Genomic DNA, 26,431 nt, shown 5'->3' on the forward strand with positions numbered 1-26,431 from the left:
TTTCTTGAGATGTGCCGGTACTCTCCCTCTCCAAATAAAAAAGTGCCGGTACTAAGTACCGGAGAGTACCGGCCCATTTAAAGCACTGGTTTTAGAGATATCTTAGGATAATTGATGCTACTATCTGCCCAGCCCTTCTGGCGGCTGTTCATCATTTTAAACAGTGAGATTTGTGTGAACTTTAACTTTGGTTACAGAGTTTTATTTTTTCTTTGTGTTGCACAGCTCAGTACAAGTCACTCTGAACCAAACTTGTCCAGGTTCCTATCGAAAGCTTTTATTATTAACGTCTGAACATTTTCTAGAATTGTTGTTTGTCACAGGAGACGTTCTGCTTTTATTCATTAACTATTTCCAGAGCATTATCAAATACAGTTTTTTCAACCTTCTTTGAGTTTTTATTTACATTCTCAAAGTGGGTGTTTTTTAATTGTAAGTTTGCCTATCGCAATTCTATCAGACGTTTTTGTACAAAGGTACTTGCACTTTGGCTTTAGAAACTGCATGATCGTGCATGATTGCTCTGCCACCAATAGTTTGAAATCATTGCACTGCCTTCCGATTGCGAAGCGGATTATTTTTAAAACTCTACGTTTAACATTCAAGTCTGTTAATGGAGGCGGAGCTGTTTATCTAGCTTTCAGACTCTTCTGGTATAGGCCAAGTAGGCAACTCAGATCTAAAGATGCCCATCTGATTCAAGTGTGCCGCACTCGCAGTCTAGATGGGGAGATAAGGTATTTATGGTGGCGGCAGCTAAACATTGGAACGCGCTACCTCTTGGCATAAGAAAGGAGCAGAATTTTATGGTTTTTAGGAGGATGGTAAAAACCTGGTTATTTCCTAGATAAGGTTTTGTCTTCCTACTTTTGCCAGTCTCTCGACACTCATTTCTTTTTTGCCAGCGCTTTGATGCTAAGGCCGGAATGCGCTTTACAAATACAAAAATACAAATACAAATATGGTCTGAGGCTCCTATTTTCACCCTTAGCATAGGTTACCCATTGGGGTCTGAGGAAAAGGAGGAAACATAAAAACCTGTGTCTGAGATAACTGCTTCGGGTGAGCTATATATAAAGTAATATAAATTATTTGCATATGAACTGAGAAAACATATATACATGTGTTTATCTTCTGTATCTGCCTACCCTACTAATAAGAAGTTTGGATCTTGACTGTGAATGCATGTTGTAAGATCCCTTAATGTGTGCATGCAGCATGCCCAGAGATGGTGACACAGTGAAAGGTTTGTCTTCTGTGGCATAATCACAAAAGTGTTCCTTAATACAGTCCATCAAAAGCCTTAAGCTCTTAGATTCCAGTAAATGGGGCAGATTTACCATTTCTACTTTTCAGTGGGACAGTCACCCACCACCAGAACTTCTCACAGACTAGCAGCAAAGCCGATAGGTATGACTGATAATTGAATGTGCCTCGGCACAGATTGCGAGTTTGCCTATAGGATGTGGTTGCTGGGCAAGTGGATGAATGCAAGAATTAGTTATTGGGTGAAAGAGTAGATTCAAGAGCCAAGAAAGAGTGCCCGAGCGCACGGGTGATGAGTGCCTTGAGTGTATGGCTAGGTGTGACTCCATGAATGGAACATTCCAGGCAATTTCAGTTCTGAGCCAGACGGTTGGCTTTGCCAGTGCTTGTTTCCTGTTTGCGATAGCATTGTGAACCATGGTGGTCACAGACAAGGAAAATTCACTAAGCCCTTGTGCTGGGTTAAACCATTGGTGCGTTCGAGTAATAGTTGTTTTGAATGCCAGAAAGACTCTGAAAATAAAGTACCACATGGCTGGCATTTCTTTCACAGGACTATGCGCAAAAGTCCCCGGCAAGCCAGCAGAGCTCTTTAAATAAGATGAAAGATTTATCGGGACAAACAGACATTGACACTCATTTCTAGTGCAAAAGGTCATTTATTTAGGACAGGATTTAACATAACAACAACTTTGAACTGTATGAAATCCCTCTCGCCCAATCTTTCAACTTAAAAGCTTCCTTATGCCCTTCCTTCTCTTCTAATAGCTCTCCTCAAATCCCCTCCCCTAGACACTCCCCTATTCCTTCCATGCCCTCCTTGTTTGTAAACAATCCTCCCCCCCATTCTGATCCTTCACCTCATTTTTCCCCTTGGAAGGGGGGAACAAGCCCGCATCTGGCTCTCCCCCCTCCCCCATTTCCTGCCAACCCTTGTGCACTGCACCTGTCCTAACTGACGTCGAAAACCTAACCCTACCTACCTAATCACGCCTTACCCTTAACCACCCTCTCCTTGTTGCCTACCTATCCGTGCAGGGCGGGTGGGTGGTCAAAACCTTCCTCCCTCTAATGGTCGGCCTGGAAAGAGGCCGACCCCACCCCTCCAACCCCTTTTATCCCATCCCTAAAGCCCACCCCTACTTACCTGTCCCCCAATCATGGCGCACCCGCGCCACTTCCTGCTGTCCCGAAAAGACCAGCGGAGAGATTAGAGCGAGTCTCTCTCTCCGCGGGCCCCCCCATTGCTGCGCCGCGCGGGTTGTTTGACAATTTACCTTTCTCACAATGTCGTTGATAATTAACACATAATTTAAGAAATGTAAGTCTTCTGTTTGGCATTGCTACATTTCCGATCCCTAACAATATAAAATGGTTCACTCTAACATTGGCAGAATGGATATTTAAGTTAAAAAAAAGATGTGAACCACCTGACGCCTTTTCCAACATAAATCTAATGCCCATATTTATACTTTTTTAGCGCCGCATTTGTGCCGCTTTTTGACGCAAAAGCAGCGCAAACTTACAAAATACAATTGTATTTTGTAAGTTTGCGCTGCTTTTGCATCAAAAAAGTACGCACATACGGCGCTAAAAAAAGTATACATATGGGCCTAAGTATGCAGTATGAAATGATAAATGTACGTTTCCTACTACTACCTCTAAACACAGAAGGAGAGAAGATGTCTGTTTTTCCCTGCTAATCCACCCCACCGTTTCCTTCCTCGACGCCCTTCCCCCAAACCTGCTGAATAGGATCATCACTTAAACTGCTCTCCCCCGCCCCTCTCTAAATACCCGATCAGAAAAAATAACAGAAAGGACGAGAAACATAGCTTCAAGTGTGAAAGTGTTCGCTGCATCAGGCCATTAGAGAGACAGTTCTTGAAGAGTGATCATACTGTGACGGGGAGGGAGAGGAAGGACTACAACAAGCGTCTATTAAGATCAGAGGTACACATGGACAAACGTATGCATGGACATCATTTAGGGGTCTGCTTCCCCTAACTTGCCTCCTTGTGAGCCCTGGCACTGCATTTGCGACCTCCTCCTTCAGAGGTAGCGAAGTCCACGCCAGGAACACATGGGAAGTTCGTCCTCATGGACGTGGGTTGCACCTTCACTCTCCTTCTTTGTTGTCATTTTTTTATTACACCAATAGTGAATAATAGTGTATTATTTACTATTGGTTTAATAAAAAATGAGTACAATTCGTTGGAATATGACCCTGCCTGCAGTGATTAATTTGTAAATAAAAAGGTGCTGGTGCCCAAGGCCCCCCTCTTAAATATGCGGCCTCTGCAATTAAATGTGCGATCACGGAATACTGAGGCAGCGTAATCCTGAAGCCATCTCGGGCCTCTTTAGGCCATTTGTATCCCCTCTCTGCCCCTTCAGCTCACTCCTGCAGCTTTCTGCTTTCTCCCTTTCTAACACTTTTTCGTTTTTCTCTTCCTCCGTCTTTCCCAAATGTGTCTTTTGCTCGCAATAAATGCTTGTGGCAGAAAAATAAGCTCAGACCCTCGAAAATAAGTGCTGGTGCTTTGCACTGGAAACAACAAGCACAAATTAGGCACTGCCTACCTGGCAGCAGAGGTAAGTGAAAAATGCTTTTAAATGTTTGTTGAGTGCATGCTTGCGATTGAGTGGGAATATGTGAAGGACAGTGTGTGCATGTGTGATTCTGTGTGTATGTCTAAGCATGCGTGTGTGATTGAACGTAAAAGTCAAATACATGTGAGGTCACTTCTGCTAACCCTAGCATTTTGGGGAATTAACATTCATGCACGTCTTCCTCTAGTCCTTCTGATCTTAGGGAAGACCAAAACTGTCCACACTCAACTGGAAGATCCGAGACCCAAAGACAAGGCAGTGAGGCTGCCCCATAAATTCCTCTAGGGACCTGCACCTGTGAATTGAATGGCAGGAGAAATCCTGCATCCAGCTTACTTGGCATTGTTTACTGTAACCTTCTTCATTCAGATACTGTAGGTCCTAACTAGGGGTAATGAGCACCAGACCTCATTACAACGAGATTACACAACTGCTGTGCCAAGAAAGCATTGTGATAACCTACCAAAGCAATACAATCTGCTGAATGTGTGTGCAGTGTCAATGAAAAGGTCATCATTGTTCACGTTTAGTGGAATATTGCACCAAAGGTATCCTAGACCCTAATAAACGCTAGAATTAAGACCACATGAAAGGCGGTATGAAAGAAAGATGCAAGTCCGTGAGTGTGGTTAAAACACTAGACTGCATAATCCTTATCACAAACAGGACCAGGGGAAATCCAGCTGTGATCACTTTTTGACAGCCATGTAACAGACAACTTGTATATGCCATGAAGAGGAGGTGGAAGGCAAGTTAAAATACCACAATCATGGTTTTATACCCTCTGTATGTGCCCTAAACATTAAATAGGACATGAGGTGCCCTGTCTGCACGAGAGAGAAGAAACATACATCAACACTTTAAACTCACATCCACATATTATCTTTTAATGGGTGCATTTCTGACAACCTGGGCTGACACAGCTTGTTGGTTACTTTGCCTTTTGTGATATTCAAAGCCACTGGTGAGTAAAAAGATCCTCCGTCTGTCTACAGTAGTTTGTCACTCCAATATGTATTTTTCCTTCCAGGGAAGTAAGCGACTACAGTGGTAAATTATAGAATAGTCTCTAGTAAAGGCACATAGACCAAGCTAGTTCAGCAGCAGTAGTGATCCTTAGTATGTAACATATACATTCCTAGAGTAAGTCATCCTACTTCTGCAAACCAGCTGCGCTTAAAAACATGCAGGCATTTATTCTTGTAGGATGAGACTCAGTTACTGGAGAGGTGACGTGATATTCATCCTTTCATATTTATGGATTATGGTTGACAACTATGAACCTATCAATAATATTGGTGCCATGCCTTCTATCTCTTAATTATGGTTAAGGCTTGGCTGATACTCCATGATCTCCTGTCTGGTGCATGTACTCCTGAGTAGAGTTACAATTGCTTGGCTAACCAGGAATTCCTTGTAAAATTCCTTGCATGTCCCTTCAGAGTCCCAAAAATAATACGACTTTTTGGTCAGTTACTATTGGAAATTGTGTTGGAAAATTCAGCATTATGTAAGGGAGAAAGTACCCCTGTCACACAAAATAGTAATATTGCAAGTCACTTAGGAGTTCCATAACCATGTAGAGGAATAAGGCCGAAGGCAAAATTCCTTTATGAAGGTATGAAACTCCAAGGTGACTTAAAAAATCCTTATCATGCACGTCAGGTACTTTTTGTCATATAATACATGGTCACACCATCACCTTTCCCACACACCCCTCAAAATCTTAGTGCTTAGCTCTTTCATAGGATAAAGCAAGCATGTTTGCAAGCATGAAGAATAAGCATAAAACCTCTAGTTCAAAATTAAACACATCAAAAATTGCTGCAAATAAATATTAGAAACAGTTTAATACAAGTCAGTTTAAAAATAAAAAAATCTGCAGTAGCTCAGCATGTGTTGAAAAATACAGAAAGATTCTAGCTACTCTCTATTTAAGAAGTGCAAAAAATAAACAAGCTCTCTCTTCTTGCCATGGTAAACTTGAAAAATAGAGCAAAAGAAGGAAAAGTAACGGTCACAAATCACAGATTATAAAGAAATTAGAGACTGACTGTTAGACCTTGCAGCTTTTTGGCATGCCTCCCCTGTCTTTTGGCCTTCTGACATCCTGTTTTTATGGTATCCTGGACTCTTTCTGCTAGTTTATTGTCTCTGCGCACTTTAGCACTGCTAATCAATGCTAAAGTGTGTGTTCCCTATGTAAATTGTATTGGTGATTGGTTTATCCAGGATTGGCATATTTGATTTACTGGTAAGTCCCTAGTAAAGTGCACCAGAGGTGCCCAGGGCCTGTAAATCAAATGTGACTAGTGGGCCTGCGACACTGGCTGTGCCACCCACATGAGTAACCGCCAATTCGACCTGGCAAGTGTACCCACTTCCTAGACCCAAACCTTCCCTTTTACTACCTGTAAGGCACCCCTACGGTAGGCCCTAAGTAGCCCCAAGGGAAGGGTGCAGTGTATGTTAAAGGTGGGCCATGTACTATTGTGTTTTACATGTCCTAACAGTGAAATACTGCCAAATTCGAGGTTCACTGTTGCAAGCCCTATCTCTCTCATAGGTTAACACCGGGGCTGCCTTTAATTATCCTTAAAGTGCAGTATCCCTTTGGGAGCAGATAGAAATATGGAATTTGTGGTCTCTGAACTCACAATTTAAAAATATATCTTTTGGTAAAGTTGTTTTTTAAATTGTTTGTTTGAAAATGCCATTTTTAGAAATTGGGCATTTTCTTGCTTAAACCATTCTATGTCTCTGCCCGCTTGTGTATTTCACGTCTGGGTCAGACTGACAGTTGGGCTATTGCGAATTCTCTCTAGACAGTGACATAAAGGGAGCTGGTTTGTAGCCTTCATACCCGGTGGGCCATGTGGGCTAGAGTGGAGGGAGGAGTGGTCACTTAGACCTGAAAGGATTGTGCCTGCCCTCACACATTGCAGTCTCCAACCCCCTGGAGTGTGTCTGGGGCCAGGCCTGGGCAAGGCAGGATCTTGTGAACAACAAAGACTTTCCTTTGAAGTTTGCCTACTTCAAAGGCAGAAAGGGATATAAGTAGTGGACCCGAAACCCCAGCATTTTAGAATCTTTCTGAATCAAGAGGAACCTCTGACAAGGAGAAGAGCTGCAGAGCTGGAGGAGGAGTACTGCCCCCTTTGCTGTGAGTGCTTTGCAGGGTTGCCCTGCAGTTGCTGCTTCTGCCTTAAAAGAGAGCAAAGGGTGAAGTTTGCTGTGCATCCTGCTTGAGAAAGTTCTCCAAGTGCTTGGAGTAGAGCTTGCCTCCTGTTGGAAGTTTCAGGGACACCAAAGACTTCAATTTAGTCTGCCTACAGCAATGGGAACTATTTGTTTTGTGCTGTTCAAGAAGAAAAACCACAGTGACGCTGCCAACAACACTGCTGGCCTGCGCAATGACCTGCTGACGCAGCACGGAACTGCACTGCCCACTTCACACCGCAACCTTGGTCTCACCGATGCCACCATCTGACGCCGCCACCGAGCATCTGCTTGCACCGTGACTTGTGGGACCCACACTCTGGCATCTCCTTGCTCACACTGCAGCCTGGACATCCTCGATTAAGCCACTCCTGCTGACAGCGGCACTGATGCCCGCGCCTTAGCCTGTGGACACCGCTTGTGAGGTACATGAAGCACTGTCCCGCACCACTGCCCCACTCCACCAACGTCAGCACCAGAGACTCCAGTGTCGTCACCAGGTGTCCCTGCCTGCACCATGAGCTGTCCCGCACCGCCGACTTAAGTCTACTGACGACAGCACTTCAGCAACGATCACAATGCTTCCTGCACCGTGACCTGGTGACACCACATGTCACACCTCCCCGCTTCACACCACACCCCTGGTTTCACTGAAGCTGTTGCATACCATCACCGAGCCACTGCCTGCACTGTGACCTGTGGGCACCGCACATTACATCGTCCCAGTTCGTACCACAGGCCCGATGCCATTCACACCAGCACTCCTGACTTCATCATCCAGGAATTCGACCCGCAACGTGTGACTTCAAGGACCAGATGACCCCCGCACCGACCTCGGGAACCGACACCGCAAGGCCGCTCTCCATTGCGAGGATCACAACGCCCTGCAGTTTCAAAGGTACTGTTAGCGGGTCTTCCCGACACTGAAGCTGGCCCCTGACACTGCAGCCGGCCTGAACTGTTGTTTTTGTTGATAACGACACCATGATAGCCCAGGTGGATCTATCAGCTTCAAGGAACTGTCTTTTTAAGTAATTCTTGCAAAATTCATGTCTTATTTAATGTATGTTGGATTTTTATCGTATTTGTTCTTGTTTTATATAGATAAATATTGGCCATTTTTCTAAAACTGGTGTGGTGTCCTTTTGTAGTGTTTTCACTTATTACTGTGTGTTATGTGAAAATGCTTTACACATTGCTTCTGAGATAAGCCTGACTTGAGCAGGGGTTATCTGAGCAGGTATCTCCTTATCCTGACTCGTAGTTTCAAGTTTTATTATTACCAGTGCATCTAGTTAATGAAAACCATTGCACTTATACAAAGTATAACAGTAAAATCAGACCATTGGTCTTAGAAAAAATAAAACTGTAACAAATAAGACCATGGAATTAGGCCTGTTCAAAAACCAGTGGTGTAGGTGCTGTGTTGTTATAATGTTAGCGCCCTGGCTAAGGGCTTATTCTAGAATCTTGTTCCTCGCCCTCCAGATATCTCACAGTATGGGCAATCAGTTTTTAGTTGGTGGATTTAAGGCAGATTGCGGACGTGCGTCTGCATGTGCGAACACCCAGTTGGACTCACAGTAGTCTCAGTAGCCTGCAGCGCACCTCCAGGGTCCTGTTGCACAGGCAGAGCACATCGAGCACCGTTTCGAGTGCTAGCCCACACAGCCGGCAAAGGCCGTTCACCCAGATAGGACTGGGGAACTAAGGTCTTGTAGCTGTTCAGGACTAGACAGACTAGGTGCCTTTTCTCAAGGTTTGTCTTGTCTTTAGAGAGGGACAGAAGCTTTGTTGTTCTTTTGGTTAAGGGTTTGAAGAGTTTGTGGTTGTGCTCCGATGCCCAAAGGCTCTCGATGTCAAACTGCTTTATTAAGGAGTCGAGGTATATTCTTGCTGGTGAAGTGGTTTTTCATCATGATTTCTTCCCAGATGTTGTGGTTTATGGTGTTTGTGGCCGCAGCCCTGGTTTTGTGAAGGAAGTTGATAAAAGCTGCTCTCCTTGCTAGAGACTGTTTGAGTAGGGTGAGCTCCAACCTTATCTGTGCTGGTGATGTATGCCTCGAGAGCTTGAACAATTGCCTGTAGATGCTTACTACTGTGGCATCCATGATCTTTGCATCCCTGCAGTGGAGTACGATACTGCTGTAGGCTAATGTTGGAATTACCTTGCTACTTCTAGCAGTAGACTGAGTATTTGTTCAGTTTTGTTGCCAGAGTCTGTAGCCGCATGGAGAGCGCACCCTCCTTCTGTCTTATTCCTTCTTTGTGTCTGAGAAAGGAGCTGTGGTGGTCAAACTGAAAGCCTAGATATTTGTAGGTTGTTGTTTCTTCAAGCATGCTTCTGCTCAATCCCCAGGTTGTTGCCCCTTTTAGGGATCTCTTGCCAATTATCATGATTTTGTTTTTTTTGGTTGGTTTGTAGCTCATTCTCAAGGGCATAGTACTCTGTTGCTTTCAGAAGGCATTGCATGCCTACCCTTGTACTGCTGAGCAGCACAACATCGTCTGCATATATCAGGTTTGACAGTTGCTTCTTTCCAGCCATGGTACATGGGCGTTGACTGAGAATAGCGCCATTGAGAAGTCAGCCAACAAGAGATTGAAGAACGTGGGGGCTAAGACACAGCCCTGTTTTAGGCTTTTTGTTGTAGGGATCTTCCAGGATAGGTTTGACCTGTTGGCCAGTTTGATCTTGACCCACGTGCTGGTGTACAGTGACTCAGTGGCTTTCAGCAGTTGCTGTGGAATTTGTCGGCTGTGGAGTTTCTCCCAGAGTATATTTCGGTTGATGCTGGCAAAGGCTGCTTTAAAGTGGATAAAGCAAAGATAGAGTTGGAGCTTCGTGGCCTTTGAGGAGTCCATTATGAGGGATAGTGCCAAGATGTCAGAGTCTGTGCCTGAGTTACTGGTGAACCCTGCTTGGTTTGTGGGGATTATTGATTTTTTATCCCCCTCCACCCCCAGTCACGCAGGTGTTCCAGGACAGTGTTAGCGTAGTACTTTGTTGTCTATAAGTGTTATCAGGCGGTAGTTGCTGGGGTTTGACCTGTCCCTGTCTTTGTAGATTGGTGAGATTATGAAGCCCCTCCAGGATTCTGGGATCGGTTCCCCAGACAGGGCATGGTTGAAGAGGGGGGCCACAGCTTCTGCCCACTTGGGCCGATCCAGTTTGTAGATGGCCTGGGGAACTCCGTTTGGACTGGAGGCTCCCATCTTTCTCCCTCTGCCTATTAGCCATTGAATATCTGCACAAGAGATGGCTAGTTCGCTGTCCACATTGCTGAAGTTGCCGGCAGCTGGGTTGATGGGTTTGGTTGGCCTGCCTAGGCCACTGGTGGAGGCGTGGTCTTCGACGCTGTTGGATTCCTAGAAGTGTAGTTTCAGAAAAGATGCCCAGTCTGCCTCTGAGATGTTTGAGTCCGAAATTGGGCCTTGTTGTCTTTTCAGGGCATTTACAGTACTCCAAAATTGGTTGGCATTCTCGTGTTTTATGTCCCAGATAAGTTTGACCCAGAATCTTTCAGTGTGTAGCCTCCTGATCCCCCAAACTGTCTGTTTCAGCTTTCCTTTTGCTTGTTTCAGTTTAATGAGGTGACATTCTTGTTCGTAAACTGTCGGGTCAGCCGGAGTGCTTGATTGACTTTCCTCTTTAGCTATTTCAGAGTAACAAACAGTTAGGAGCACACCTGCCTAACATCCCAGCAAATAATCTGCCCCATTGCATCATGATAAATGTAGTTTCCTCAAAAAACGAACTCAGTTACTTTTAAATATTTCACCTCTAAATAGGTGCAGCCTTTGCTGTGCATCTCTGTTCAGCTATTTCAGAGTAAGCGAGGAGTAGGGCTTCTTTGTGGTCCTTTGGGGTTGGCGCTTGGTGGCTGTGATGTTTCTAGAGTGTTGCTGGTTGTATTAGTGAATGAAAGCCTCCCATTTGTTTTTGGTTGACCCTTCTCTTCTTTTGGTTGCTTTTAAGTGCTTGTCAGACTCCTCAGCTAGGGGAGCTAGAGAGGAGACAGTCCATTTCCATGCCGGCAGGTTCCGAATTGGTCGTGTGTAAGGCTGGTGTTGAAAAGAAAGCCACTTCCTGTTGCAGGTGATTGCTTTCTGGCCTTACACCCTTTTTGAAGGAGAAGACCGTTTGCAGCTGTGAAAGGGAGACCCAGGAGTTTCTGTTTGTAGAGTGGAATGATTGGGAAGGGGGGATATCTTCGCTGAATTGGCAATTTAGTGCTCTGAGACCTAGGTGCTCAAGTGAGCCAACTAAGGCTGTTCCTGTGTTGCTACTTTTTGCCATTTTGATCAGTGTTTGTTCAGGAATGTACAATTGGTTTTCCCTGGCACCGATTAACTCAATGGTGTCAGACCCTCCTAGCAGGTTCATGCTGAAGCCCCCTGTTACTAGTAGAGGGTGGGAGCCAGCCACTGAGTGATATGGTCCACAAGCAGGTTTGACAGTTCAACTTGAATTTTTCATCTCGGGGGTATGTATATGTTGACTAGGATTAACCTTAGCTCCTCCCTTCTGTGTTGATAGGTTACGTGTGCAGTGAGGAATTTGTCGGAGTCTGAGGAGAGCATCTTGCAGCTTGCCATAAGGGCTGTTGATAGCAAAAAAAACAGGCCCCCTTTCCCTCGGCCAAATTTGCCTTCCTTGGTGGGAAGGAAGTCTGTCATAGGAGTAGCTCGGGATAGGGATTGGTTCCACGGCCCAGGTTTCTTGTAGGGCAATGATCGAACAGCCTTGAAAATAGGTCAGTGTGTCGGGGTCTTGCAGTTTGTCCTTTAGACCGTGAATGCTCAAGTAGCAGAGCTTTAAGCGGTGACTGCCGGAGGCCTCCTTGCCCCCTGGGACAGAGATTCAGTTTGTAGTTTGTGTCTGGTTGAGGATGCGGGCTACCCACCCCCAGTTGTCTCTCATGTGGCAGTCTTTCTGGTTCGGCGCTTGATGTGTGGGCCGGGCACACCTTGTGGAATTTGGTCCTGAAAGCGAACCTCACGCTCCCCGAAGAACCGTGTGGGGAGCTGCAGACTGCCTCCTAGTGTCATCTGGTGTACTTTTTCGTGCCTTGAGAGGATATGGATAGCCGGGGGTCTTCTACCCCTTCCAGGATGATACCCCACTTCTTAAAGTGTTTGCTTTCCTTGAGGCCGGCCCTAGCCAGCGTATTGGACTACCAAATAACTTTGGTTGATTCGTTGGCTTTCCCTCGCTCTATGAATTCTACAGATTCAATCATGTCTGAGGTGATGTAGGTGAGTCCTGGGGTCTGTCCTAGAAGTTTTGGAATGTTTCCTTGGTTTAGGATATCCATGTTCCCAAGTGATCGGTATTCTGGGTTGTGCAGCACTGACCCTCCCCTGGGGTATTCTCAGTAGGGTGGTCTGTTGTGTTATAGATTTTAATCTCTGTGTGAGAGGACTACAGGGTGTACAGTTTATCTGAGGGGTGATATGAGGAGGCTCCGTGGAAGCCAGATCTGGTTGTTCTCCTAGTCAGAGGTGGAGCGCCTGGCTGAAGGGCGGTTACGTGCCACTTCACGTCTTCAATCTGGGAGAGCTTTTCTTGCTCCTGTGCCTGTGGCAGACCATTCTTGGATGGGGTTGCTCCTACCTGAGGCCTACGGCTTTGCCCCCCTGTCACCTCATAGCTGTCGTTGGAGGTTCGCTGCCCTGTGAGCCGGGCTCCCTGAACAAGGTTATCTGGCCACTTGTTTTCAGGTGGCGAGCTCCCTTGGCACTGTAGTTGGGGGTGGCCTGTGCTTGGCTTTTGGGCCATCTCAGGGCTGCTCTGCTGCCCCCATAGATCCTTGAGCTCAGTGAAGTTTGCTGTGGGTGGCTCTGATTCATGCGCTACGTAGTGAGATAAATGTCAGGTAGGTTCATAGCCATGCAGTTCTGAGGTAGTTTTTGTTTTGCCATTAATGCTTCTAAGTCCTTTGGGACTTGGCTTTTCCCCCTGGTTGACCAGGCTGGAGTGTGGTATTGCAGGCGTTCTTGGTGCTTGTGGTAGACTCTGTTATCAAGTTGCTCAATAGTGATTCCCCTCCCAGGTGGGCACTGGGGTTTTCCTCAGAGGGGAGGGGTCTTGACTGTTTGATCCCACATTTCCAGTTGGGGAGCCCTTATTTTCAGGCTTGCAGTCACACTTGTCACCATGTGCAGTGTTGAGCCCTCCTTGTGGATGCGTGAACTTGTGGCCTCTTTTATTACCCCCCGTTGGAAGTTGGCTCTGTATATACTATTTCAAAGTAAGAAATAGTGTGCACAGAGTCCAAGGGTTCCCCTTAGAGGTAAGATAGTGGCAAAAGTAGATAATTCTAATGCTCTATTTTGTGGTAGTGTGGTTGCGCAGTAGGCTTATCAGAGGGTAGTGTTAAGCATTTGTTGTACACACACAGGCAATAAATGAGGAACACACACTCAAGGACTTACTTAAGGCCAATAGGTTTTTATATTTAAAAATATATTTTCTTAGTTTATTTTAAGAACCACAGGTTCAAGATTTACAGGTAATACTTTAAATTTAAGGTACTTCACGTAGATACTTGAGGAACTTTGAATGAAAGCAATATCACATACAGTCTTCGTAAAAATGGCAATAAGCTATTTTCAAAGTGGACACAGTGCAAAAATCAACAGTTCCTGGGGAAGGTAAGTAAAAGTTAGTTTTGGAGGTAAGTAAAACACTTACAAGTCTCAAGTTTGGGGCATAGGCAGCCCACCGTTGGGGGTTCAAGGCAACCCCAAAGATACCACCCCAGCAGCTCAGGGCCGGTCAGGTGCAGAGGTCAAAGAGGTGCCCAAAACACATAAGCGCCTATGGGGAACAGGGGTGCTCCGGTTCCAGTCTGCCAGCAGGTAAGTACTTGCGTCCTCGGGGGGGCAGACCAGGGGGGTTTTGTAGAGCACCAGGGGGGACACGAGCAGGCACACAAAGTACACCCTCAGCGGCACAGGGGCGGCCGGGTGCAGTGAGCAAAGCAGGCATCGGGTTTCAGGTAGGAAACATTGGAGGGACCCGGGGGTCACTTTAGCAGTGCAGGCAGGCACAGGGGGGCTCCTTGGGGTAGCCACCACCTGGGCTAGGCAGAGGGTCGCCTGGGGGTCACTCCTGCATCGAAGTTCGGTTCCTTCAGGTTCTGGGGGCCACGGGTGCAGTGTTGGTTCCAGGCGTCGGGTCCCTTGTTACAAGCAGTCGCAGTCAGGGGGAGCCTCTGGATTCTCTCTGCAGGCATCGCTGTGGGGGCTCAGGGGGGTCGTCTCTGGTTACTCACAGGCTTGCAGTCACCGGGGATTCCTCCCTGTGGTGTTTGTTTTCTGCAGGTCGAGCCGGGGGCGTTGGGTGCAGAGTGTGAAGTCTCACGCTTCCGGCGGGAAACGTGCAGTCTTTGGAAGTTGCTTCTTTGTTGCAAAGAAGTAGCTGGTTTTGAACAGGGCCGCTGTTCACGGGAGTTTCTTGGTCCTTTAGTCCAGGGCAGTAATCTGAGGCTTCAGAGGTTGCTTGTCCCTGTCGGATGCGTCGCTGGAGCAGGTTTTCGAAGTTGGAGACAGGCCGGTAGGGCTGGAGCCAAATCAGTTGTCGTCTTCCTTCTTCTCTGCAGGCTTGTAGGTCAGCAGTCCTTCTTGTTTCTTCAGGTTGCAGGAATCTAATTTCCTGGGATCTGGGGAGCCCCTAAATACTGAATATAGGGTTGTGTTTAGGTCTGGGAGGGCAGTAGCCAATGGCTACTGTCCTTGAGGGTGGCTACACCTTCTTTGTGCCTCCTCCCTGTGGGGAGGGGGGCACATCCCTAATCCTATTGGGGGAATCCTCCAAATTCAAGATGGAGGATTTCTCAAGGCAGGGGTCACCTCAGCTCAGGACACCCTAGGGGCTGTCCTGACTGGTGGGTGACTCCTCCTTGTTTTTCTCATTATCTCCTCCAGCCTTGCCAGCCAAAGTGGGGGGAGGGGCCGGAGGGGCGGGCATCTCCACTAGCTGGGATGCCCTGCGGCGCTGTAACAAAAGGGGTGAGCCTACAGTTCCTGCAAGGGGAGGTGAGAAGCACCTCCACCCAGTACAGGCTTTGTTCCTGGCCACAGAGTGACAAAGGCACTCTCCCCATGTGGCCAGCAACATGTCTGGTGTGTGGCAGGCTGGCAGGAACTGGTCAGCCTACACTAGAAGTCGGTATGTTTTCAGGGGGCATCTCTAAGATGCCCTCTGGGTGTATTTTACAATAAATTGAACACTGGTATCAGTGTGCATTTATTGTGCTGAGAAGCTTGATACCAAACTTCCCAGTTTTCAGTGTAGCCATTATGGAACTGTGGAGTTTGTGTTTGACAAACTCCTAGACCATATACTCTTATGGCTACCCTGCACTTACAATGTCTAAGGGTTTGCTTAGACACTGTAGGGGCATAGTGCTCATGCACATATGACCTCACCTGTGGTATAGTGCACCCTGCCTTAGGGCTGTAAGGCCTGCTAGAGGGGTGACTTACCTATGCCACAGGCAGTATGAGGTTGGCATGGCACTCTGAGGGGAGTGCCATGTCGACTTAGTCATTTTCTCCCCACCAGCACACACAAGCTGTGAGGCAGTGTGCATGTGCTGAGTGAGGGGTCCCAGGGTGGCATGAGATATGCTGCAGCCCTTAGAGACCGTCCCTGGCATCAGGGCCCTTGGTACCAGGGGAACCAGTTACAAGGGACTTACCTGAGTGCCAGGGTTGTGCCAATTGTGGAGACATAGGTACAGTTTAGGGACAGAACACTGGTGCTGGGGCCTAGTTAGCAGGGTCCCAGCACACTTTCAAATCATAACTTAGCATCAGCAAAGGCAAAAAGTTAGGGGGTAACCATGCCAAAGAGGCATTTCCTTACACCCCCCCCCTAGTAAGCTAGGCAGCTGGCTTTGTTTGTCAATGGTTGTAGAGCAGCAGCATCTTGGAGCGGGATCGTCTGTGGCCTCTTGCACCCTCTTGATGAGGCTGTTAAGATTGTTGACACGCTTATTGATGCCGGCCACCTGGGTTGCTACTGAGCTCAATATCTCCACTTGTACACCCATCTTAGCTGAGAGGTAGCTGAGTGCATCAGTCATTGACTGAATGGTTCTGAGCAGTGCTGGCCAGGCACTGTCTTCCGCTTGCCCGGGAGATCCGCTGCTACTAGCCAGGGGGTATTCACCATGATTTTAGTAGGGGTCTGGTGAGTGGGGTTCTCGATGTGCAGTCAAGCACTCTTTTTCTGACGGGTATGAGGCGAGGAGCTTGTTCTATTCTTCCTGCGATATGTCGTTGAAATCTGCCTTTATGCTGGGATCAGCTTCTGCCTTGCTATGCTCTGCCTTGTTTAGCTCTGGGCCGCCTTTGTCTGGTTGTCTTTGTCTTTGACCACTTAGCTCGATCTTTTCATGTGGTGAGGTCTTTCTCGTACTTGACATTATTCTCTTCTGCTCTGTCTTGCCAGGGCTAGTGTAATGGTGATCTTGAACCCCCTGTCAGGTGGGGTGGGTTAGGCTAGGTGCGGTTGTCCTCATCGTTTTGCGGTACTGACAGGGTGGTCCATGCCAGGGTTTCCACTTTACTTGCCGCAGTTGTGTCATTACCCATGACTGTGTTCGATTTTCCATGCCCTGTTGTCTGGGGGTTGCTTGTGAACCCTCTGCTAGGCCTGCCTGGGGAGGCTTTGCCGCCGAGTTTGTATGGGGCGGTTGTTATTGTAGTTGTAGTAATTGTGTTGGCTGTTGTGGAAATGCCGTTGGTTGTCCTGCTGCTAGTTAGAGGCTCTAGCTCCTGTGGTGCCCCAGCCTGCCTGCTATCCACCTGGTAGCCAGACCCGTTAGGAGTCAGAGAATGTAGTTGCTTCTTGACTCCGATTAGCATCAGAGGTGTCAAAGAGACAGGAAGACCGGTGACCAATGGGGGGGGAGGAATAGATGGCAGCTCCTCCATTTTTCAGAAATTGGAACTTTGTTGTTATTTTGGGCTGGACTTGTGGTTGTTTCCCCTGTTGTGGGATGCTTCTGACCCATAAGGGCACCCTACAACAAAGGCGTCCCGGTGTTAACTCACTACATAGAGCTGGACGTCTCCTGGCTCGATATCCACCAGGGGTGGATCAGTGTGGCCTGTTCTCTTTTTCTTGCTGAGTAGTGATGGCTGCACTGGCGATTTCTGCAATCATCCTGACCTCATTGTCTTTAGGCTTTTGACTGTTGGTGTCTTTTGACTGTTGGTGTTCTTTTCCTCATTAGTGATGTTAGCGCGTGGGTAGCGGGTGCACCTAGGTGAGTGGGGCTCACCAGGTGCTTTGCAAGCTGCACTCGGGGCTGCCTCAGTCGCTTCCGTAGGGTCCTGGGGCATGCGCTTGAGGCACCTTCAGAAGCTGATCCACTCATCAGGCTCTGGTTCCACTGTTTTATTGTACCTCGTTGTACCTCGAACTGGGATGGTTCTGATGCAGTTGTCTGGAGAATAGCTGGTCAGATATTGCTGTAGGAGGCTGGCCTGGCTTGTAGTGGGTACCAGAGGTACTTACACCTTGTGCCAGGTCCAGTTATCCCTTATTAGTGTAGAAGAGGTGTTTCTAGAAGCTTAGGCTGATAGAAGGTTGCTATGGCAAAGCAGCTTAGGCTGAACTAGGAGACATGTAAAGCTTCTACTATACCACTAGTGTCATATGCACAATATCGTAAGAAAACACAATACACAGATATACTAAAAATAAAGGTACTTTATTTTTATGACAATATGCCAAAAGTATCTCAGTGAGTACCCTCAGTAAGAGGATAAGATATATACACAAGATATATGTACACAAACCAAAATTATGCAGGTAATAGCAAAAGGAAGTAATGCAAGCAATGTAAAGTTACAGTAGATTGCAATAGGAGCACATAGGTATAGGGGCAACACAAACCATATACTCCAAAAGTGGAATGCGAACCACGAATGGACCCCAAACCTATGTGAGCTTGTAGAGGGTCGCTGGGACTGTAAGAAAACAGTGAGGGTTAGAAAAATAGCCCACCCCAAGACCCTGAAAGGTAGGTGTAAAGTGCACCTACAACCCCCAGAGAGCACAGAAGTCGTGATAGGGGGATTCTGCAAGGAGAACCAACACCAGCAATGCAACAACAGTGGATTTCCAGACCTGAGTACCTGAAAGACAAGGGGACCAAGACCAAGAGTCGCGACAGTGTCGAGAGTGGGCAGGAGCCCAAGAAATGCCAGCTGAGGATGCAAGGAAGCTGCCACCTGTTGGAAGAAGCTTAGTGTTCTGCAAGAACGAAGAGGATTAGGAACTTCCCCTTTGGAGGATGGATGTCCCACGTCGCAAAGAAGCTTGCAGAGGTAGTCCCACGCAGAAAGACCACAAACAAGCCTTGCTAGCTGCAAGGGTCGCGGTTAGGGTTTTTGGATGCTGCTGTGGCCCAGTAGGAACTAGGATGTCGTCACTTGGATGAGGAGACAGAGGGGGCACCCAGCAAGTCAGGGAGCCCTCACAGAAGCAGGCAGCACCCGCAGAAGTACCTGAACAGGCACTTAGAAGAAAAGTGAACCTGAGTCCACCCGAAGTCACAAAAGGGAGTCCCATGACGCCGGAGGACAACTCAGGAGGTTGTGCACTGCAGGTTAGAGTGTCAGGGACCCAGGCTTGGCTGTGCACGAAGGAAATCCTGGAAGAGTGCACAGGAGCCGGAGCAGCTGCAAATCACATGGTACCCAGCAATGCAGTCTAGCGTGGGGAGGCAAGGACTTACCTCCACCAAACTTGGACTGAAGAGCCACTGGACTGTGGGAGTCACTTGGACAGAGTTGCTAAGTTCCAGGGACCACGCTTGTTGTGCTGAGAGGGGACCCAGAGGACCGGTGATGCAGTCTTTTGTTGCCTGCGGTTGCAGGGGGAAGATTCCGTCGACCCACTGGAGATTTCTTCAGAGCTCCTGGTGCAGAGAGGAGGCAGGCTACCCCAGAGCATGCACCACCTGGAAACAGTCGAGAAAGCCGGCAGGATGAAGCGATACAAGGTTGCTAGTAGTCGTCTTGCTACTTTGTTGCGGTTTTGCAGGCATCCTGAGCAGTCAGCGGTTGATCCTTTGGCAGAAGGTGAAGAGGGAGATGCAGAGGAACTCTGGTGAGCTCTTGCATTCATTATCTGGTGAGATCCCCAAAGCAGAGACCCTAAATAGCCAGAAAAGGAGGTTTGGCTACCTAGGAAGGAGGATTGGCTACCAAGAGAGGTAAGAGCCTATCAGAAGGAGCCTCTGATGTCACCTGCTGGCAGTGGCCACTCAGAGCAGTCCAGTGTGCCACAAACACCTCTGTTTCCAAGATTGCAGAGGTCTGGGACACACTGGAGGAGCTCTGGGCACCTCCCCTGGGAGGTGCAGGTCAGGGAAGTGGTCACTCCCTTTTCCTTTGTCCAGTTTCGCGCCAGAGCAGGGCTGGGGGATCCCTGAACCGGTGTAGACTGGCTTATGCAGAGATGGGCACCATCTGTGCCCATCAAAGCATTTCCAGAGGCTGGGGGAGGCTACTCCTCCCCAGCCTTCACACCTATTTCCAAAGGGAGAGGGTGTTACACCCTCTCTCAGAGGAAGTCCTTTGTTCTGCCCTCCTGGGCCAGGGCTGCCTGGACCCCAGGAGGGCAGAATCCTGTCTGAGGGGTTGGCAGCAGCAGCAGCTGCAGTGGAGACCCCGGAAAGGCAGTTTGGCAGTACCCGGGTTCTGTGCTAGAGACCCGGGGGATCATGGAATTGTCCCCCCAATGCCAGAATGGTATTGGGGTGACAATTCCATGATCTTAGACATGTTACATGGCCATGTTCGGAGTTACCATTGTGACGCTGTACATAGGTAGTGACCTATGTACAGTGCACGCATGTAATGGTGTCCCCGCACTCACAAAGTCCGGGGAATTTGCCCTGAACAATGTGGGGGCACCTTGGCTAGTGCCAGGGTGCCCTCACCCTAAGTAACTTTGCACCCAACCTTCACCAGGTGAAGGTTAGACATATAGGTGACTTATAAGTTACTTAAGTGCAGTGGTAAATGGCTGTGAAATAACGTGGACGTTATTTCACTCAGGCTGCACTGGCAGGCCTGTGTAAGAATTGTCAGAGCTCCCTATGGGTGGCAAAAGAAATGCTGCAGCCCATAGGGATCTCCTGGAACCCCAATACCCTGGATACCTCAGTACCATATACTAGGGAATTATATGGGTGTACCAGTATGCCAATGTGAATTGGTGAAATTGGTCACTAACCTGTTAGTGACAAATTTGGAAAGCAGAGAGAGCAAAACCACTGAGATTCTGGTTAGCAGAGCCTCAGTGAGACAGTTAGGCATCACACAGGGAACACATACAGGGCACATACTTAGGAGCACTGGGGCCCTGCCTGGCAGGGTCCCAGTGACACATAGACTAAAACAACATATATACATTGAAATATGGGGGTAACATGCCAGGCAAGATGGTACTTTCCTACAATTGCTGGATGTCACAGGAGGGTACAGGAGATTGCGGGAGGCACATGTGGGGGCAGCGGAAGTGGCTCGGTGAGTCTCTTATGATTTTCACGACTGTCGGTGAAGACCACCTTCGTGTTCGCCGGCTGGGTGTTTGCTGGGTGCTAGCTGGGTGGGTGCCCATGGGTGTTGGTGGTGACTGGCAGGTGTTGGTGGCAGTACCAGGGTGCAGGGCTGTCAGGTTGCTGGAGTACTGAGTTTCCAGGGTTCCAGAATTCCCTCTGGGCTCTCCTTGGGCTCCCTCCTCTAGCCTTCCTCCACAGTCCCCACTGCCCCCACTGCCCCCTGCTGCATCCCAAACCCAGCACCCCCACTCCGTCGCACAACCCTGTTCCACCACCTTCCCCTACGCACCTCTGTGGACCTCTCTGGGCCTCTATGGGCTGTGTGCAGTCAGCAAGCTGGGAAAGGGGCAGGAGGGTGGGGGACTGGTGGGCATGGGGTGCAGGGGCATATGAGGGCATGGGAGGTCACAAGGTGTGTGGCTAGCAGGTGGCTGCAAGGGGCCAAGCAGGATGGAGAGAGCTATAGAGGCAGCTGAGGTACCTCCCTACCCTGATCCCAGCACCCCAGCGCCAAACTGTCCCAGCCCCAGGCCCAGGACTAGCCTCTGTGTGTAAATGGCGGGGCAGGCGGCGGGAAGCAGGCAAGCGTCGGCAGCTGAGAGCAAGCGAGTGGATAATGGGCAGCGACGGCAGTAGGCAGTCTGTAATCCACCGCGGCCACCCCTCCGCTCCTCCCCCCGATCAGGCGCGCTTACCACCCAGCCGGTACCGCCTCACTCCCACCTCACTTCCCGCCTCACTACCCGGGTCTGATTTTCCGCTATTCCCAGCATGTGGTTCTCCTCTGCACGGCTCTGTGCGGCTCACCACTCTTTTTCGCACCTGCTGCGGCTGCGTCAGAGGAAGAACTTGTGTCTCAGTATGCACCAACCCACGTCAAATCCTAACTAGAGTGAGGGTCCCTACTGGACAGTGTGCAACCCGACTGCCAACTAGAGGCCACATTTCTAACACTGACATTTATACAGGGACTGCAGAAGCTCAAGTATTATACCTATAACATTTTGAAAGTACAATCTTGACAAGGACACACCACATGGAATCCCCACTCGATGGGCTCCTCTATTTTTTCGCTCGCTATGCTCATTCGCACAAAGCAGTTCATGGTCTGGATTTACACCCACCAACTTTCAAAGTATATAAGCCTTCTCAGTAGGATGAGTGCCCAAAGGCCAGAAACCTGCCTCCAACAGTGCCTCTGCGCTGACCATTATGCTCTGGGCTCAGCTGGACAGCACCCTGGGGTAATTCAAGAAATAGTAAGCATATTTGATTTTTTTCACAACTGCAAATACTGGGTCTTCATACATATTCACTTTCTGAATAACATCAATCCACTAATTGTTAAGCACGGTATTGCTTTATAATCGTGCGTTATTTAACTTTCGTTTAGTATTTGCATGTTACACGTGCAGACGTCCTGGTCTAAACCATAGGCCACGTATAACTGCAATAAGCACAGCTGCACCCTTCATGGAGATCATGTTTAACCTCTTTAATGCACCATGGGAAGCCAAGCAGCATATCGGTGTCCTTTGCCTTACTGCGACAGTGTAGTCTCTAAAAGTTCATCTACTGTATAGTAATGTGCCTCCAAGAGATGGATGCTCTCTGTTCTGTCGGCTTCCGGTCCTAAATGTCGCCCTCGGGGAATTGAAAAGCCTAGCTTATTGGCTAACTATAATGTGACGTCTTCAAGGGAATTTACAGCCGACGAAAGTATAATAAGTTGGTCTCAAGGAACACCCAATAGCAATATTGTTCACTGATTCTATTGGTTTTTCAGTGTTTATTGACATTGTTACTACATGTGGGAATATTAAAAAGTCCCTTTATGAGGAGATGCTAATTACCGAATAACGGCGTGTTTACAAGAATGCAAATGCTAATAATGAGGGACAAGAAAAGGTCACTTGGACAATCAAGCCTTTTCCATTTTCACATTAGCCACGAACGCTCCTTAAATAACCCATGCTGCTGCACGCCGAAAAAGATTCTGTTTTTCACCTGCGTGGGTGTGTGGAAAGGCATCTGCTCAGATTTTCTGTTGCCAACGAAGTATAAGTTTCAAATTGTAAGATGATGGTTTAGAGGAGTAAAGTCTAAAAAGACGTGTCGTTCTCCATTAATGCCACGGACTGTTCGAGATTTGCTGAGTTCATGCATAAATTGCTCTTCCGCATGTAATGCAGTAAAAACCTCCACAAAAGTCATACATTTTCAAGTAAGAGTCAATAATTCACGAATACGAATGAGCAGTAAAGAGCAGCCATTTTGTCGCCTTTTATTTCCAAGTCACTCATTTATTTTTGACATTTCAGGTGCCCTACCGCACTAAATTAGCTTCTACCAACAATTACATTTCGGCACGCTCAAAAGCTGGGCCATCTGATCAAGGCAGCATTAACTGAGATGATTTTCTTCTAACGATATATTTTGAAACGATCTTTGAGCCGGGGAAAGTATCTTCCTCAAAAGTCTACAGCTGTTCTGTGACAATAAGAAGCTTCCTCGGAGACCTGAAACATCTGTTGGTGATTTGAATTTTAGGTTCATCAAGCAAAGATACAATTACAAGACGCCGTGGTTCAGTTTCATTGGCACTGACGTGAAACATATGTCTGGGGAGTGCATTCACCTGCAGTAAGAACATCGTGCATGATTCAGTGGGTAGAGGGTGTTGCGGGCCCTAATTGGAGCAAGAAAAAGCCCCCTTCCGCACAGACGGGTACTAAATGACAGCCATAATTGAGGCACAGTGTGCCCCACTCCCCTTTGAGCCCCAGTGCCACGGATAGCGTCGCAGCCTAGTGACGTAACTGGGACATCGGATGGTACTATCCCTAATGCGGCACGAGGAGATTCAACTAACTATTTCCCATGTTCCACAGCCCCAGTAGGACACTCCATGATCGAGTGTCAAAGTGAATAAAGGTGTGTCTGGTAGGCGTGGTCGGGGAGTAAGGAAGTGGAGCCCATCTATCCAGCACACGCTTAAGCACCCAAAAGTGTGTAAGAACTTTTAATGGTGTTCATGCATTGCCACGGTGATATTACGTGCTGCATACACCAGTGACATAACACTGGTGACGAGGATGGGATCTCCAAAGTGCCCCTACTCTCAGAAGGACCGTACTCTGGATTCTGCGGAGCCGCTGTCACCGAGCTGACTGCCCCCCTCTGATGACCCCGCCCGCTGCACACGTCTACCTGGCAGCTGGAGAGTGGAGAAGGTGTGGCTGGCCAGCCCAGAGCACCGCGATGCAGTTATTTGGAGCTTGCTCACCTCGCACTGCAAAGAAAAACGCTTGTCTCCAGGCAGAGGTGATTTGTTGGAGGCCCCACCCACCCAGGAATGGCTCACCAAGTTTCTGTGTTTTCCTTCATTGCTAACTGGACAAGCACAGCGTCGTGCTGCTAGTTCCTCACAGTCAAAGTTAGTGAGCCCAGCTTCAGAAGAAGTATCACATCAAAAGCACACAAAATACAAAAGAGACATTAAAAGGACAACATACGGAAGACTGCCATTGCCCCACCTGACAGATCAGACTAGCCACACCCACCAGCGCAAGCTCAATGTTCGTTGCACCAGCGCAGCACACCCATACAGTCCACCACCCATGCGCAAGGAGAACCAGCGAGCAACAAAACCACAACTTAAGTAAACGGACATCAAAAACACAACAGCCACCATACCAGCAGTTGAACCGTTCATAATAGAAGGCATGCCATCAGCTCAGGCCTCATGATGGAAAGACTGTGTTTAGAGAGTCCTGTTGTTCTTTGAAGCTACAAAAGTAGAGGAGGCACAGAAGCGAGCAATGATCCTACACCTAGCGGGAAAGACATTTATCAAATATCCAAGACTATCAATAAAGCCACCCCAAAAACTCACCTCACTCTGATCGCAGCCCTCAATGCTCATTTCGAGCCCATGACCAACACCGACTATAAAAGGTTTGTGTTTCGCCAAGCGTGACAGGAACCTGAGGAATCGATCAACACCTTCTACATGAAGCTGAAAGAATTAGCCAGCACATGTCAATTCACAGATTAAAATGAGGAAATCAGAGGTCTGAACATACAAGGTTGCACTTCGGGGAAATTGTGAGAAAGAATCTTGGAAGAGTCAGGAAGGTCGCTAGCCGACATATTGACAATGGGAAGAACAAAAGAAGTGTGTAAAGCCTGGACTTCCTGCATGGAAGCGGCGTTGCAGGGACCATGCCATCACCTCAACACCCAGCAAGCCCAGACCCAAGAGAAGCATCGCCGCATCACAGATATGTGCCTACTGTGGAGGGTCTGCTCACTGCCCTGCAGATTGCATGGCGAGGGGGAAGAAATGTGCCAAATGTGGAAAGCTGAATCACTTCAGAAAAGTATGCAGATCAACAAAAGGCCGCACCCCGGAGTTGACCGCCAACACCGCTTTCGAATCGCTTTCACACCATAGCTATATGGATGACGATGATGATGGAGAACATTCCATACACTCCATTTTCACTGTAGGCACGACTTCCACACAGTATGCAGACTACCAAAATGTGTCATACAGATGTGGGAACACTCCACACCAGCAGCGTTCACTTCTGACCCCCAGCACAGTTAAAGTATTTGCAAATGGACAATTGACTCCACTGCCCTGCAAAGACAGTACAAAATGGCATTTACATATGGACTGCAATCTATTCAGCACCAAGTGTATGTCACGGAAGAGGGTCATGGCATGGCCGCGGAGTCCCTCGGCATCATGGCGTTTGCATTAGGAGTCCATGATGAATTAGTAACGGAAATGCTAAAGGACTTCCAGGATGTTTTCAACAGCATTGGCTGCCTAAAGAACAAAGAGATTAAGCTGCAAATTGACAAAACAGTCCAACCTGTGGCCCTACGGCACCACCGCATAGCCTTCCATCTAAGGCCGCAAGTGGAGAGGGAACACGACAAATTGGATGCTGCTGGCATCATCGAGAAGGTAACAGGACCCACACTGTGGGTGTTACCGATTGTGGTCGTTGAGAAGCCCAAGCAGCCCGGTGAGGTGCACATTTGTGTTGACATGAGGCTGCCCAACGCAGCTATCAAGAGGGAAAGGTGCCTCAACCCCACCATAGATGACCTGATTGATGAGCTAAGTGGAGCCCGCTGGTTCTCCAAGCTAGATTTCTGATCTGGATACCACCAACTAGAGCTAGCTAAGGAATAATGCTCAGACGTTACAGCCGGCTGAACGTTGGGATATCCAGCGCAGCAGAAGTCATCCAAAATAGCATTCACAAGCTCCTTACCAATCTCGCCGGCATTGTGAACGTCAGCAAAGACATCCTTGTCAATGCCTGTACTGTGCCAGAACACCATGCTCGTTTGAGAAGAGTTCTCCAACAAATACCGGAATCAGGCCTCACTTAACACCACACCAAGTGTGAATTCCTATAGGAGAAACTACACTTCTTCGGTTATGTTTTCTCTGCAGCCAGTGTTGCCCCGGACACCGCCAAAGTCCAAGACATCAAAGCCTCATCACCTCCAACGACGGTGATAGAAATCAACAGCTTCCTGGGGATGGTCAATTACTGCGGCAGGTTTACGAAGGACCTTACGCTTCTGACTCAACCCCTGAGAGACCTCACCAAAATAACCGTACCCTGGAGATGGGGGCCGGAGCAAGAGGCTGCCTTTCAAACCAGTAAAGATGCTCTGCCTGCGGACACCACCCTCATGTACTTTGACCCACTCAA

The sequence above is a fragment of the Pleurodeles waltl genome, chromosome 2_2, assembly GCF_031143425.1.
Source record: "Pleurodeles waltl isolate 20211129_DDA chromosome 2_2, aPleWal1.hap1.20221129, whole genome shotgun sequence".
NCBI classification, from domain to species: Eukaryota; Metazoa; Chordata; class Amphibia; order Caudata; family Salamandridae; genus Pleurodeles; species Pleurodeles waltl.